The following is a 17,901-nucleotide window of genomic DNA, read 5'->3' on the forward strand; positions in this document are numbered from 1 at the left end:
TCAGATTGACGCCATTTATCTTCAAGGTCCTTATAACGAGCATTTTCCACACCTTTTTGTTTGTGATTAAATCTTCTTGGCAGTGGGACATGAAAAAATTGACGAGGAGCGACATGTGAACCGATCCCCCTAACACGTCCCCCATGCTCTGGAGTGCCTAATGCCATTGTTAGTATATCATTTGAGCCTTCCTCCACCAACTCGCCTTCAGCTACTTTTTCCCTGTATTCTGCCTATATACATAGTTAGTAAATCAATTAGATTCTAACACACACATTAATCATTAAAATTATTTTAAAAATCGAAGAATACTTACAATTTTCATCACCACCTCTCGAGCTTCTTCATCAATAACTTCTCATTTCTTGTTCATCCGTGCCCATGTCCACATCTTAGCTCTGTCATATTCGGTCAACTCATGACCCAATTCCTGTTCCATTTGTTGCTCGACCAGTGCATAACCACAACGCCCTGAGTGATGTGGATACTTGTTCTGAGCCCGAGCATCTTGTTTTTTTTCCTCATCTCTTCCTAATCTGGGGTTAGTCTTTTCGCAACAATTTTTTTCCAATCTACTGGATCATAATACTCGACGTAGTCTGATGGCGACTTGGCAAGAAGCTCAAGAGCTACATTCTTATATACGTAAATAAGATCTTTTGTTAGTCTTGTTTTCCAGTTTCTCTATGTTTTTCCTGCTTCTTTGAGGGCGTCTGTTTTAGAAGAATTTGGAACTTTGAACGTATTCTGCACAAACGAACCCAAAAATATTAAAACTTTTTTCAATAGATTAATTTGTTAGGATAAATTTAATAGTTAATATTATAGCTTACCTGTATTTGACCCCATAAAGTCTCCTTTTTATCCTTTGACGTTTGTTTCCAATTTTCTACATCTAAAGGAAGGATTGTGCGTGATAGAAGACCAATGGTGCTGTTCATATTGATCCCCCCTTTTCCCTCGCTCGACCAAAATGATTGTACTCGACCTCATAATTGCGCCCTCACTTCTTGCTTTGAATACGTCACTACAAGTCAATTTGCCCCTATACTTCTTATCTTGTGTATTTTTTGGTGTGGTAGGTTTAATCCCCTCTAGACCATTACCATCATCAACAACAAACAAATCACCATCATCATCATATGATGGATCCATAATCAATAAATCTGCAATTAAGTAAACAAAAATATTATCTGGTATAAACTTCACAAAATACATAAAAACAAAATCACAAAATTAATATATATGCCTTTAATTATCTACCCACAACCCTTCACCATTCTTAAGTATATAGTCATCATCATTATCAATGGTGACATCAATAGGTGGTGAAGCAATTGTAAATGTTTCTTGTTCAAGTATAATATCATCGCTCCTAGACTCTTTGATCAGATAATTTTTTGGTTGACTTGTTAGGACAACTGACCATCGAACATCTACTGGATCACTCACATAAAATACTTGCTTGGCTTGTGATGCCATTATAAAGCGGTCAGATTTATGTCCTATTCGGTTTTAGTCTACCAATGTGAATCCTAAGTGACCCCATTATCACTTTTCATCCAATCACACAAGAATAGAAGAATTCAAATAGTCACATAATCTAGTTCCCAAATTTCTTCGATTACCCCATAAAATGTCATATCAGATTGTATGAGATTTTTATCTTTGGAACTAGATATTTGAAAAGTCTGGGTGATAATAGTAACACCACTATTTTGTGTCTTTCTACTATTATCACGTTCAATGGTGTTAAATTGAGTACCATGAATATAATAGAATTGATACTTAATAACACTCATTGAAGGACCTCGTGCTATCCATTTTAGTGTTTCAGATACTTTGTTTGTGGTGTTATTCTGAACCTAGAATACAATAAAATAAAACAAAGTATATTAAATTCTAATAGGCTAAAATACAATAGCACTCAAACAAGAACAACACAAGTATTTTACCTCATTTTCAAAACAAGTATTGAAATTTTGATTATGTTCATCTTGTACCCATTTTTTATTCCGAGACTTATTAGGATAAGTGGTCTTGATCCAATTGAAATGTTCTCTTCAAGAAAAATCATTTATATCAACAAACTATATTCATTGTTAATATAATGAAAAAGAAAAATAAGATTGACCATGCATATGTATAGGAACTTACTCGATGTATGGTTGAACATCATCAATATTTTGTAAGACTAGGCGATGTGCTTCATCTCTATCATATTTATTTACTTTAGAAACAACACCACCTCTTCCACATTTACTTATTTCAAACTCAATTTTAGAAAAACATAGTCCAATGCTCGCAACACCTAATAAGTATTCTAAGAATAACTCCATTGCTTCTTCAACGATGTAGGATTAAACTATACAACCCTCAGGTCTACTTCTATTTCCAACATAACCTTTTAAAACCTTCATATACTGTTCAAATGGGTACATCCATCTCAAGTATACTAGTCCACACAATTTTACCTCTCTCACAAAATGAACTATTAAATGAACCATTATGTCAAAAAATGAGGGTGGGAAATACTGCTCCAACTCACACATAGTTATCACGAGATTTGTTTGAAGATTTTCCAACATTGACACATCTACCACTTTACAACAAATAGATTTAAAGAAGAAGCATAGTTTGGTAATTGCATATCAAACATTTTTGGGTAATACAGAACGGATAGCTACCAGTAGAAGATGTTCAAGTAGTGTATGATGGTCATGAGACTTCATTCCAACTAAATTCAAAATTTTCATATCTACTAAAGAAGAAATATTTGAAGAATAACCTTTCGGTACTTTCACATTCGACAAAGAATGACATACAATTTGTTTTTCTTCTTTAGACAGGGTATAACACGCAGGTGGTAAATAGGTTCGTCACTCACCAACCTCTGGTTGTAACTTACTGCGTATACCCATTACTTTTAAATCTATCCGAGCTTTAATTCCCTTCTTACTCTGACCAGGAATATTCAGCAATGTACTAATTAAGCTATCCAACACGTTTTTCTCAATGTGCATCACATCCAAGTTATGCCGCAAAATCAAATGCTCATAGTATTCAAGCTAAAAAAAAATAGATTTCTTATTCCAACAACCTGTCGCACCATCTACAACCTCCTTTGTTTTTTCATGTCTAATATTTTTTCTCTTATTTGTATAATTTCTAGACTTACCGAACTTGCATTGGACTCTGTTCAACTTTGTTAACAATTTCCCTCCAAGTAAAGGTGGTGGAGCCTTTCCAAATTCAGATTTACCATTGAAGGCATCTGTCCAACTTCGAAATTTATGTTATTCAGATAAGAGCTTTTGGTTTCCCATGTAACAAATCTTTCTCGAATGTTTTAAATATTCAGAATGAGTCTCATCTTCACAAATGGGACATGCCTTGTACCCTTTCACACTGAATCCAGAAAGATTACCTAAGGCTGGAAAGTCATTAATAGTCCACAACAACACTGCTTTAAGGTTAAAGTTTTCTTTCTCATAAGAATCGTAAGCATTAACCCCCTCATACCACAATGTGCTAAAATGATCACTTAAAGGAGCTAAGTATACATCAATATCATTTCCAGGTTGTTTAGGACCAGATATGAACAATGTCAACATGGTAAACTTCCTCTTCATACATAACCATGGGGGTAGATTATAGATGAATAGCATTATAGGACAACAATTATATTTACTATTAAGGGAAGTGTGTGGATTAATTCCGTTAGTAGAAAGACCCAAACGAATATTCCTTGGTTCATTGCTAAATTCAGGCCATTTAACATCTACTGCTTTCCAAGGTGGCGAGTCAGCTGGATGTCTTAGCTTACCATCCTTTACTCTATCTTTGGCATGCCAAATTAGATTTTTAGCATGATCATCATTTCGGTACAACCGAACCAAACGAGGTATCGGTGGTAGATACCATAAAACCTTTGCAAGGACACCTTTTCTAACTGCATCTGAATTTTTTTTCTTTTGCCAACTAGACTCGCCACATGTCGGACATGCAATTGCATCAACAAATCTCTTTCGATATAAGATGCAATCGTTACGACAAGCATGCATTTTTTCATATTGCATGCCTAACGAATGCAATGTCTTCTTTGCTTCATAAAATGAAGACGACATTTCATTACCTTTGAGTAATAATTCTCCTAAAAATGTTAACAACTCTGTCATTCCCTTATCACTCCACCCATGTTTGATTTTTAAGTTATACAACCTAAGAAGTGCTGATAATTTAGTAAACCTTGTACAATTAGGGAAAATAGGTTTCTTGGCATCTTCTAAGATTGACTGAAATTTAATTGGATCCACATGTGATTCATATTGTGTATCATCAATCATTTCTGCAATATCATCAACTTCATAATCCACATCAAAATACTTATTATTCTTTGATGGTCCCTCATCAATGACTTTCATTCTTTCTCCGTGCAAAAACCATACTTTATAACTTTTGTCTATTCCATTCCTAAATAAGTGATCTTTTATGTTAAAAATTGGCATCCTGACAATGTTACCACACTTAACACAAGGACAAGGAATACTATTAGCATATTGAGTATTTCTTGCACAAAATTGCAAGAAAAACTCAACTTTATTCCTATATTTCACGGATAACATATCCGTTGACATCCAATATATATCCATTGTCAAACTTCACACACACACAAAAAAAAAAAAGCAACAAACATTGACAATTAGGTTCGTGGATTACCTAATTAAATAAAGGAAACAATATGTCCAAAAAAAAATTGGGCAGCATTTCCCCTATTTCTATCACATTTTCCAAATTTAAAACGTGCATGTATACAACACATGATATACACACAAATATTCAACAAATCAATCAAACATGCATAATTATCATATTACTTAATCTTAAAAAAAATTGGGCAGCATTTTCCCTATTTCTATCATATTTCTCAAAATTTAAATAAACCTATATTCATCACATAAACACAACAAACCAATTAATCAATTAAACATGCATAATTACAACCTTATATCACTGCAACACACAGCCCCTGAACCTATCTCCATTATTTTATAATTCATACACTCCACTAAGTTCAATATCTTAATTATACATCAATGTTTAAAATATTACCTCTAATATAAAATCCTCCAAAGCTTGATTTCACCAACAAAGTTGTCAACAAAATACCTACTCAAATATAACAATAAACAAAAAAATAATAAAAAAGTTGACAAAATACAAAGAAAAATATATTAAAGCTATATTGTAACTAAATAAACAATAAAGTGCTTAAAGAAAACAAATAATTTTTTATATGTACTCATTTAAATAAACCTGAAATAAAATATATATATTTTAAAAAAGTTAACAAATCACATAAAGAAAAATTAACTATAAATATCCTAACTAAATCAATAATAAAATATAACTTAAAGAAAATAAACAATTTAATATATACATATTTAAACAATTAAACCCAAAATTTAAAAAGTTAACAAAATATAAACAAAAATTTACTCAAAATATTCAAACTAAATAATTAATAAATTGGAACTTATACAAAATATATACATTAATATATATACTCATTTACATAAATAAATCCGAAATTAAATAAAATTTAAAAAAAAAATTGAAAATGTTAACAAAAAATAAAGAAATTATAATAAAAAATTATAAAAAAAAATAAAATATTAAAATGCAAAGTTAAAACCTAAAACAATTACATAATCATAAAATCCGAAATATAGTCAATTTATAAAAAAAATACACAAAAATTAAATTTAAATCATAAAAATAAATAAAATTCCACTTACTTGTGGTAATTGAGCAATGTGGGTTCTTGAAGTAGAATACCAAAAAAAACTAAGAAAGTTTATGGGTTTTCAAATAATAATCTTAAAAAATTCAAAATCTATACAAAAAATTAAAATAAAAATTATATATAAGGTTCATAAACATATATATTATCATTTTTACATTAAAATTGAAAAAAAGATAAAAACTTACCAAAATGAGGGAAAACGCAAAGGGGCACCGCTGGTTTTCTTCAGTTTTTTTTTTTTGAAACTTAGCTTTGCAATAACTGTCTCGAGGATGAAAGGAGGCTTAGTTCACTTAACGGTCTATTTGCGTCAGTGGCCCACTGACGGTAGCAACTCGTTTGCATTAGTGGGGCACTGACGCAAACGAGCCGGTATCGTTAGTGGGCCACTGACGCAAACAATCCCGTTAACAGCGTTAGTGGCCCATTGATGCAAACGGTACTTGTTTAATGCCGCCAGTGTATGTTATGAAGCAATTACCCCCACATTTGTGGCAGTGCCCAACTACCACAAATTCTAATTCTTGGTCAACAGCATCTGTCAATTGCGTTGACTGACGCGTTTGAGTGACATAATTGCACTTTTTTGTAGTAGTGGGTCCAGTCATTTGCTATAATGCATGATGCGTGTATGACAACACAAATTGGTCTGCTTCAACCAGTAGAATTTAAAGAGAGGTTTTATAATAATTATCATTCATAGTTTGTAGTGTTTTAATTCTTTTTTTATTAAACTACATATATGTTTGTATATGGGATCTTCAAAGCCCGTAGACCATTTCCGATTTGCATCTGTGCACATATCACTATTAATAAATATGCAAGCCATATAATGTGATAATAAGTTACTTGTAGAATATAAAAGGGCAAGCATGGAAGGTATTGACAGGGACGTAAGAGTTAGTGGTAGAGAAAATAATACAATTAAGGTTAAATTTTTTTATAAATACTCAGTGATTTTTGTCCAAATTGGCTGCTATTGCATAAGGTTCAACTTATTGACATTAATCTCTCACAACATTCAGAAAAAGTACTAATAAAATCATTATAATCCCACTTGAAAGTGTCTTACTATGGAACACCTTATGTTGCTTGCCGTTGAAACTCATCCAACTTTAAATTTTTTAAACCAAACCATTATAAATATAATTATCCCTATTCCCTGTAGTGGGAAATGGGTTTACGTACGTGTTTGTAAACAGTAATAATCCTGTATATATATATATATATATATATGGTCCGATATAACAATATTATTCAAGCAGCTAGCTCTATATATAGTCTCTCACATCAGCAAAATATATTATCAAATTATCTCTGATCAATAATACAATATTACATTTACATATAGTACTAGTAGTCATGTCAGCACACTACGCAAAAAAATTAAGGATAATTAGTGTTGTTATATTATTGATTTTGATGATTATGGGTTCGATGACTGTGAGTTGTAGCAGAGCAATGAGGGAGATGAGGGACCAAAAGAAGAGTTTAGTAGAGAGCATGCTGCCAAAAGGGGCGCCGATTCCTCCTTCTGGACCATCTCCCTGCCATAACAATCTCAGCCCTCTTGCTCATTCTCACTCCCACCGCTATTTTTCTGATATTGATGATGATATTATCGCTACTTGTCCTTGATTCACAACCCTCTCATCTCATCATTAATAATCCAGTTTATATATATATATAAATATTTATTTATGGTTCTCTCCCTCTTTGGTGTGTAGTAGACTTATATGGAAGAACAAACTCAAAATTACGCATATTTTTCTTTATTTGTATGTGCAGGGAAGTTCAATTAGCTCGGATAGCTAGTATATTTTGAATTTCCAGTGAAAAGAAGAAGTTATATATATATATATATATACATATTTGTAAGTGTATAAAATTGATATTAATCTAGCTAGAAATATTGAAAAATGTGTAGCTGGGTCTCACATATCCTCCTTTTCTCTTCTTCTGTTTTGTATACCTACTTTCATATATAGATACAAAATCTGGCAGAACTTTACCTGTATTATGATCTTGCCAATATATATACATGCACAATGCATATTCATAGTTTTATTAATTTTACTTATTTATTTCTTTTTTCGTTCTTAATATATATGTTATAGAGTACGCCACCTCCTTGTCATTGACAACATCTCTCTCTTTACGTAGCAAAATATAAAATAAAAATGGAAGATCTGCTTCCATGCACTACTTTCCCGCTACATATAAATTGTCAGTATTTATAGTATTAATATAATTGGAAAAAGAGAAAGTTGTAAATAATTTAAATATATATTAAATAAATAAATAAAGTGTCTTAAATTAATTGGTGAGACATGGAGAGGATAGAAAACTGAGACATCAGATTTTTTTTCCTTTGCATATGAGTATTAAGAAATTGATTAATTTAAAGCATGCATGAAAATACTTATAATTAACGCTAGCTCGTTGTCCTCTAAGTTAGCAAGTTACAAGAATATATACATAAATACAAGTTAAATAAGTCGATCTTGGAAAAATTAACGTCCAGTTAATGCAGTATTATATATATATACATACATTGAATATTAATAATATAAATGTAATTGATTATGCAATTACGTACTATAGCTATTCATTCCATGAAAATTGGTTAAAAAAATTATAGGATTTTCAAAACGAATTAAATTAAATACAGCAAAGGCATAACCGTTCCATCCGATTCTATATAATTATATGTAATTAAATACTGAGTTTGCACGCATGTCTATATATATATATATATATATATATATTCATTCTAATATTATTAGGGGGAAATATTGAGCTTTCAAATGCGCTTGATCTTTTATTTCAAAACTAATTGAAAGTAAGTATAAATTAACTCATAGTTTTATGAATATATTAATTAGTGTTTTTTATATTGATCAGCATGTGAAGACTTTAATAATCTGAAATAATCTAGTCACAAAATATAAGTATCTCATAGAATAAAAATAAAAGAAGTAACTAGAAATAACTATTCTGTTTTTGTAATATATATATATATATACTAGATACAAGCAACTTGTAATATGCACGTTTGCTTAATTTTATTTATAGAATTTATTAATTATTTTTATTAAATGTATATTAATGTCTTATAAATTTTAAATAAATATCATATTTTAATTAAATAATTTATTTATTTTTGTTTAAGTTTATGTTTGTTCTAGTTTTTGAATTTGGGAGTGACAATAAAATATTATATATTATATGTTTAATGTAATACTAAATATTATAAGTAAATTTTAAATTTAAGTTTCTTGCTATTTTTTTTAAAAGTAATTTGTTGCTAATTAACAGTAGATTATATTATATGTTTAATATGATATTATTCTAATAAGTGAGTTTAAGTTTAATTAAATTTTATTTAAGTTATAAAACTTATGATTTTATTATTTTTAAATAATTATTATTGTAAAATATCTCAAAAATATCATATTTTAATTTGTTTAATTATTTATCATTTAAAAATAATTATCATTGTAAAATATCTTAAAAATATCATATTTTAATTTGTTTAATTATTTATTATTTTTAAATCATTATTATTGTAATATATCTCAAAAATATCATATTTTAATTTTTTAACTATTTATTTTGTTTTATTTATGTTTAAGTGTTTACAAACTATCGTTAAGTATAAGAATATTATGTTAAATATAAGAATATTCCGTTAAAATTAACAATAAAATAATAAAAAACCGGTAAAACCAAGAATTTCCGTTATCTACACACTTATTATATAGAAGAGATATATCTTCTATATAATAAATGTGTAGATAGCGGAAATTCTTGATTTTAACGGTTTTTTATTTTTTTAATGTTAACTTTAATTGAATATTTTTATATTTAACAGAATATTATTATATTTAACGGTAGTTTGTACACACTTAAATTTAAATAAAATAAAAAAAGAATTAAAATAAGATATTTTTGAGATATTTTACAATGATAATTATTTAAAAATAATAAATAAAAAAAATTAAAATATAATATAATATATTTTTAGATATTTTACAATGATAATTATTTAAAAATAATAAATAATTAAAAAAATTAAAATATGATATTTTTGAGATATTTTACAATAATAATTATTAAAAATAATAAATCATATGTTTTATAACTTAAATAAAATTTAATTAAACTTAAACTCACTTATTACAATAATATCATATTAAATATATAATATAATATACTGTGAATTAGCAACAAATTGTTTTTAAAAAAAAACAAGGAAGAAAGTTAAATTTAAATCCACGTATAATATTTAATATTACATTAAACATATAATATATGTTCTCTTGTTGTCACTCCAAAATTCAAAAACTGCAACAAACATAAACTTAAACAAAAATAAATAAATTATTTAATTAAAATAAGATATTTATATGACATTAATATAAATTTAATAAAAATAATTGACAAATTCTATAAATAAAATTAAGCAAAACGTGCATATTGCACGTTATTTATATCTAGTATATATATATATATATGGACAATATATGATTGAATATATATTATTTAATTAGTAGTATATATCAACTCCTACCATCCTATAATATTGGAAGCTCTATGTATATAAAACTCATTAATTTATTAAATACTTCATACTTAAATAAATTAATGTTTACGTGAATCTAGTCAAGAAAAACAAAACTTTTATTGAAACAAACATGAATTAACACATTTTTCAAAACACACAACTTGAGATCTCGATATTTAAAATAAATCATATTTTACACGCACGACATAAGTAAAAAGACATGTTTAAGACACAGCATAAAACTACGGGTTAAAAAACTTTATAACAATAAAGCATAAGTGACAACCCCTTGAGCCCTAGGTCAACCATTCACGACATGCACACATTTGACCAGCCTAATCTAACTCATTGCCTTATCAACTACGCTTTCTCCCTTACCTGCAACACAGAGTACCTGTGAGCTAACACCCAGTAAGAAATGTTGTGCTAGACACAACCCTCCTAACTCGATGAAAACCAATTCTACTACAATCAATAACAATCTCATAGCATGTTGTTTCTATACCATACCACATCATTCCATATCATATCATATCATATCATATCGTTTCTTGTCATATCAAATCATATCATTTCTTGTCATAACAAAGATAACTTTAAATGTATGTTGTACTTACATACATTCTTAACAAATTTTATAATAAATAATCATATAATTTATGCTATGCTCACCTACATTTAACAAGCCATATTAGTTCATGTTATGCTCACACGAAATCACATGACTAGTACCCACGTTGATCAGGCGTGTAATGCAACTTGCACTACTACAAAATAGGACTTTCTCTGCGGTATTTTTTCCTTAATACACTGCGGTTTTTTGGAGTGATGGGAATCGTAGTATATTTGATCGCAAAAAAAAAGTTCACAAAAAAACCCGCAGAGAAAAGTGCCACTTTCACTGTGATTTTTTTTTTTTAAAGAAAGCGCAGTGAAAGTAACACTTTTTTCTGTGGTTTTTCTTTTAAAAGAAAACTGCAGAGAAAGGTTTTTTTTTAATATATAATTATTTTGTTTTCTTTTTATGTATAATTTGATTTCAGATTAATTTTTTTTAATACCAAAAAAATTATATTAATAATACTATGTTCAATACAAAATTATATTTAAATTTTTTTAATATAAAATACCATATTTTATATAATAATAATATAATATATAATATATTCTTATATACGTAATTTTATAAAATATTATCTAAATAAACATAATGTATAAATTAAAATTAAGAAAACATTCACATATCATTACTAATTAAAAGATGTTATTTATATATATACATAAGTAGTTCAATATACATACATAAGAAAAATTAATAAGAACATACGAATCAAGTTAGTATGTTACACATAAGAAAAATTAGACTTCATAAATAAATGACATCAATTTTGATAACCAGTCAGTTTGTAGAGGGAGTAGGTTGTCTTTGACACTGAATACGTTTTTGTCAAACCACTACAAAATTGACAAGTAAATATAGATTAGATGATTAAGTACTATATATATATATATAGTTTTTCTTAAACAAAAATAAGTATAGAATATAACATACTTTTTTCTTGATAGCTTCTGCCAGATTTGGTACACTTACAAGATCATAAGTGTATCTTAATACATAAAAACCACATTCATGACTTTTTTTTTCCCCTATAACGATGATCTAGGGGCAAGTATCGGCTATGACCCATATAACACATTTTGTGCCCATTCGGCAGACGGCGAGCCCATGTGTTGGTACAACATATTGGACATCCTTGGTAACCTTTTGTGTTTGACCCTAACAGATTATCATATGCTGGAAAATCATTAACAGTCCACAACAACACAACTTTTAAGTTAAAAAAATCTTTCTTAAAATCGTCATGCATAATTTCAATCAATATATTAATCTTAAAAAAAACTGGGCAGAGTTTCCTCATAGCATATCCCAAATTATTACTACCTATAAATTCAATTCAAACAAACACAACAATCAACATGCATAATTTCTTTCATAAACCATTGCATCAAACATAATTCACAAAACCTACTTCACTAAGACCCACATGTTCTCAACCTTCTGTAATCTCCGCAACACACAATATTATCTCAGAACCTACTTCACTACAGATGTATATCTAATATATTCAAACTCCTCTAACAATAGTTTGTATAATATCAAAAAGAAAAATAAAACATTAAGTAGTAATTATTACTCACCTTCAAAATTAATTTTCAACAATTCAACACATACACTTCAAATTCAAACAAGTGTTTCCTACAATAAAAGTTTAAACAATGATTAGTAAATATGGTAATTGGTATGATTTAGAGTATTCAAAATTACTTATTAAATTAAAACAAGTAAACTCAAATTTTAACTAGTAACTTTATAATAAATAAGTTAAACCACTAACATTATATTGACTAAACCATAATTACAAAATTAGTGATAAATTAATAATAAATTTGGATTCCTAAAATAATTAACAAAAATTAACTTGAAAAAATTCATTATGTAAATAATCTAAAAAGTTATGTAAAAAAATAATATATTGTAAATAATTAACATAATTAATATTATCATTATTTAAAAAAAATACATTAGGTATTAATATCCCGAAATCTGAAATATTAAAATAAAAACAAAGTCAAGTTTAAGAGATCAATACATGTTTTGAAACATGAAAATGTCTTATAATCCTCCACAAACAGTCAAAAACATCCAAAAATTGCAAAAAAAAAAAAAAAAAAAAAAAAACCCAACCTATAAACATACATTAAAACCCCTGAAATTTCGTTTTTTATGATTACCAACTTAATTATTCAAATTAAATAATTAATTGCTAAACTGTTACAGAAATGTTTAACCAGATACAGAGACTGTTTGAACAGAAACCAGATATGTTTAAACAGTTTATCACCAGAAGATAAAAACAAACATAAAGTAAAGAATACACGAAATTATACGTGGTATCAGCAGTCTTTGCAGATTGCTACTAGTTCATGGGGCCACGCCCAGAGAATGAAATTTATTAGAAGAATATCTAAATGATTACAAAACCAAATTAACTTATACAAATAAAGACTCACTCTTGAATTTGTCGCAACTATTGTAATCTAAACTTCTAATCAAATTTATGAAGTGCTAAGATCTTGAACTCCCTTCAAATCATAACACTTGCACTTTTCCTCCCGAAAAGTGACTCATGAGCAAGACTTCTCCCGAAGCTTGAAGAACAATGTCCAAGTGTGTTCAACTTGCACAATTAGCACAAAGAAAACAATACATAAGTACACTGTAATAAACCACTAAGAACTTGTTGGAATCAAGTTCTTCACACAATAAAAACTCTCTCTAAAACTTGAAAAATATTTGGAAAATAATACACCAATAGAGATGAAGAAAAACCAATGACCTCCCTTTAGGTCGTGGAAAAAAAAATCAGAAACCAATTAGCCAATAAATGGAAAATCTTCCCAAAAAGGAAAGTTAGAATCTGTTCAAACAGACTAGCAATCCGTTCAAACATATTCATTGAACCTGGACAGTTTTAAAACCCAATTTCCTTAAATAAATAAGAAAACAATATATACATTATCTCTGCAAGCTGTACACAGTTTCTGGAGAAACAAATCAGATCAAGAAATTAAAATAAATACCAATAATTTCCATATTTACAAAATTCAAGAAAAGATATTCTTTTATATGAAATTATTAACATATATAGAATAATCTGATTAGAAAACATTTCACAGTAAAACAGGAAACTACCCATTTCGAAAATACCAGACAATATATTTTGACAATACATCCAAAATTAATTTTGTCAATTTAATCAAATATGCCAATAAAGGATTTTACAACCCCATTAAACCCACTCAAAATCTCTTCATTTTTTTTTCTTTCTAAATCTTCAAAATAAATCATTTTTATGAATATTTACATGATTTAAAACATTAATGTGGAAAAAAAATTAAAAAAAAAACACATAAAAAGAGTGAAGATGATGATTACCGTGGTTGGGGACAATGGGTTTTCTATTCTTACACTCCACTGGAATGAGGGAAATGAGGAGAGTGAAGGGTCAGGGTCGAGTATGTGGGGAAGGAGACTTTTCTCCGCAGTTATTTCATAAAAACCGCGGAGAAAAGTCTCCGCCTCCCCACATTTACTTCTTTACAGTATGTTTTTTTTTAAAAACCGCAATAACATAATATCTTTTTAGGTGAGTATTAAATGTGATATTTGAGAGTCATTTAAACCTTTCTTCTGCGCTTTTTATTTAAGGTTGAAAAAACCGCAAATAAAGCCTATATTTGTAGTAGCGTTGCCCTACCACATGCTATTCGCACACATGATATTCCCACGGGGCAATACTTACCATGAATTGTTCTCACCCATGATAGCAACAAAGTCCATGCAAGTGTTATTCACACACAGGCAGCCACAACCATAATTCATACACTAAACATAGGCATCAAATAATTTTCCAAATCATACATAAACATTCAATAACCAATTTAGCATCTCAACCATCATTTCTAACAAGAACTTAACAATTAACCTAGTGTAAAGCTTGTGCGTAAGTGTCCACTCTTCTTACCTTTGGTCCAATAGTGCTCCAAAATATGTTCCTTGTTCCGTTCAAGTATCCTTTAGAAAGTCCTAAGCCAAACAACACACAAGCTTAAGCATAGAGATCATACATCATATTATACTTTATGAAATCTCTCTTAGACTTTCTAGGACTCCTAAAAACCTTAAGAATGTCCTAAAAACCTCACTTACAAAGGCCCTAAACCATTCAATTAGAATCCCATCAACTACAACTCCTTACTATCCTTTCCCACAATTCAGCAAGACATAACTTTATCTCAAAATTTTAGTATTTATGGATTCCAAAAAGTTTAGGTCTTTCAATAAGATTTCCAACCATATAAAGAGCATCAAAATCTGATACCCATGTAAAAAGTTATGCATAAATTACTAAAACCTGTTTTCCTGAATTTCTTATCGCAAGCCGGTCAATCGATTGGTGCATTCCAGTCGACCGGGTCAAACCAGATTCACGATTTTCGACCCCAAATTGATCCTAACTTCATCCTCAACCTTCCTAACTCAATTCTACACCAATTATAGATTAAAAATAGCCTATCATGCATGTCTAATCCATTTAAACAACCTATAATGATTTATATTATAATACACAATTAAAACTCCAAAGAAACATAATCTAATACTCATAAGTATTAGAGATCTTACAGGATCTTATTGTTCAAGTCTCCACACAACTCCTTCTACACCACCAAGTGTTCTTTAATCCAATATCATCCTCCGTAATTGTTAGTAGCCTCCAAAGTACATTTGTTTGTGTGTGTGACTCCATCAAGGAAGAGAGAAAAAATCTTGATTGTGCGTTTGGGAGAGAGAAGGGAGATTATGAACCTAACCCTAACCCTAGCCTCTATTTTTCTATTTATAATGACTCACTAATGTCATATTACCATCTTACCCTTGATCTAAGCCTTTCTGTCAATTCATTAAACATTTCTTAGTAATTTCCCCTTAAACTAATAGTTTTAACTTATGGGAATTGCAATCTCTACCACAAGATTCATAATTATACTTTAACCTCTAATTTCCAATATCTTTGACACTTAAGCCTCTGCTACTTGAAGGAACCGTGTTTTGTCACTACCATACATATACATATCATAATCATGAAATAAAGCACATATTATCATGAAATTTAAAAGAAAATCAATTTACATATGCATCAACATAAATTACCAAATTGCCCTCACAAGCTAAATTACCACAATACCAAAAAGATGCGAAGGCAGATGTTACACTTTTCAGCTATTTATTTATACTGATTGATGATCTAATTGCTACAAAATAAACGTTTGGGTGCCTAATGATACAAATGGTAAAGCTTGGGGACCTAAGTACTATTAGTCAAGAAAGAATGAATTGGATAAAATGACCTTTGTGATTGCATCGGAGATATGAGACTTTATTATTTATAGCTGAATAGTACAAAGATACAATGAGAGGGAAAAAGGAGCGGAAAACTAAGAAGTGATTAACAGAAAATTAATCGCACTAATCAACTAACTCTAGACCTACATTTACAGTTAGAGCTAATTAACTACTTGTCCTAACACCCCCCTCAAATGGTCACGCCTGTTTAGAACTGTCAATTTGGTACATAAAGTCTGATATCTTGCAATGAGCAGATGTTTGGTCAAAATGTCTGCAACTTGATCCTCAGATGGCACAAACTGAACCTTGAGCTCTCTTCGTGAAACCACGTCCCATATAAATGGAAATCAATTTCGATGTGCTTTGTACGCGCATGAAATATGGGATTGGAAGCAAGGTGTGTGACACTCATGTTGTCGCACCAAATAGTAGGAGTAGAGTTAATGGACAGTTTAAGTTCAGAAAATAGTAGTTTGAGCCAAGCTAATTCAACTGTAGCATTGGCTAAACCTCAGTATTCTGACTCAAAACTACTTCTAGATACAAGTCATTGCTTAGCGGAGGGCCAAGATATGAGGCAGTCACCTAAGAATACGCAGAAACTACTTGTGTTATGCCTGTCGTCGGGACTTGATGCCCAATCAACATTAGTAAATGCTGAAAGGTGAAGAGAAGAAGTAGTAGTCATAATAATACCATGAGATTGAGTGCCACGTGTTGGAAACTAGTTTACCATGTGCACAATGGAAAACACGGAGTGGTGGACCCAGAGATTTAAAAAAAAATTATTTAAACAATCTTCAAATAATGGATCCATTAATATGCAAAACAATAATCAAAGAGAAAGAAAAAGATAATGATTTACCAGCTGTAGAACAATCAAGAATCTTTGCTATATTTTAGTAACTCCAACAAACATCCAATCCAAAGTAGTCTTTTGAATACTCAGACCAAGATCTTCCAAGATGTATCTCTACACCTCAAGACGTGTGTGGGCACATAGTGTAATGGTGGGAAATTTTTTGATTCACAAGATGTACTCAACTTATGAGATCTTGGAATATTAGGTCTGAGACAGTTTTCAGGGATAGAAAAAAAATATTACGTTATATTTTTCTCTCTGTGAAAAGCTTAGAATTTTCTCTCTAGAATATTCTCTCAATTAAGCCTGTCTTCATTATGAAACAATTTCTATCTCATAGATTTATAAAAGAATTAATTAAATTCAAAATTCAAAATTCAAATTATAAACCAATTATTAAATAAATGATTAAATAAATAAAAGAAATATCCAAGACTCATTCTTGGACCTTGTTACACACTTTAATTAAATAAATATAATAATCAAAACCAATTTTTACTATCCATATTTATCTATTCACACTTAAATAAAATAATTGATTAAAAATCACTTTGTTCTATTCCTACACAATTTCAAAAATTGCACAAATGAAATAATAAATTGTGCAACTTCAATTATCACATAACCCCATTGAGTATGTATAGAGCACATTTTATTGGTTAACCCCAGAATGTCAAAGGCAATGATGAGAAACTAAT

This window comes from Humulus lupulus, chromosome 3 (assembly GCF_963169125.1).
Source record: "Humulus lupulus chromosome 3, drHumLupu1.1, whole genome shotgun sequence".
NCBI lineage: Eukaryota > Viridiplantae > Streptophyta > Magnoliopsida > Rosales > Cannabaceae > Humulus > Humulus lupulus.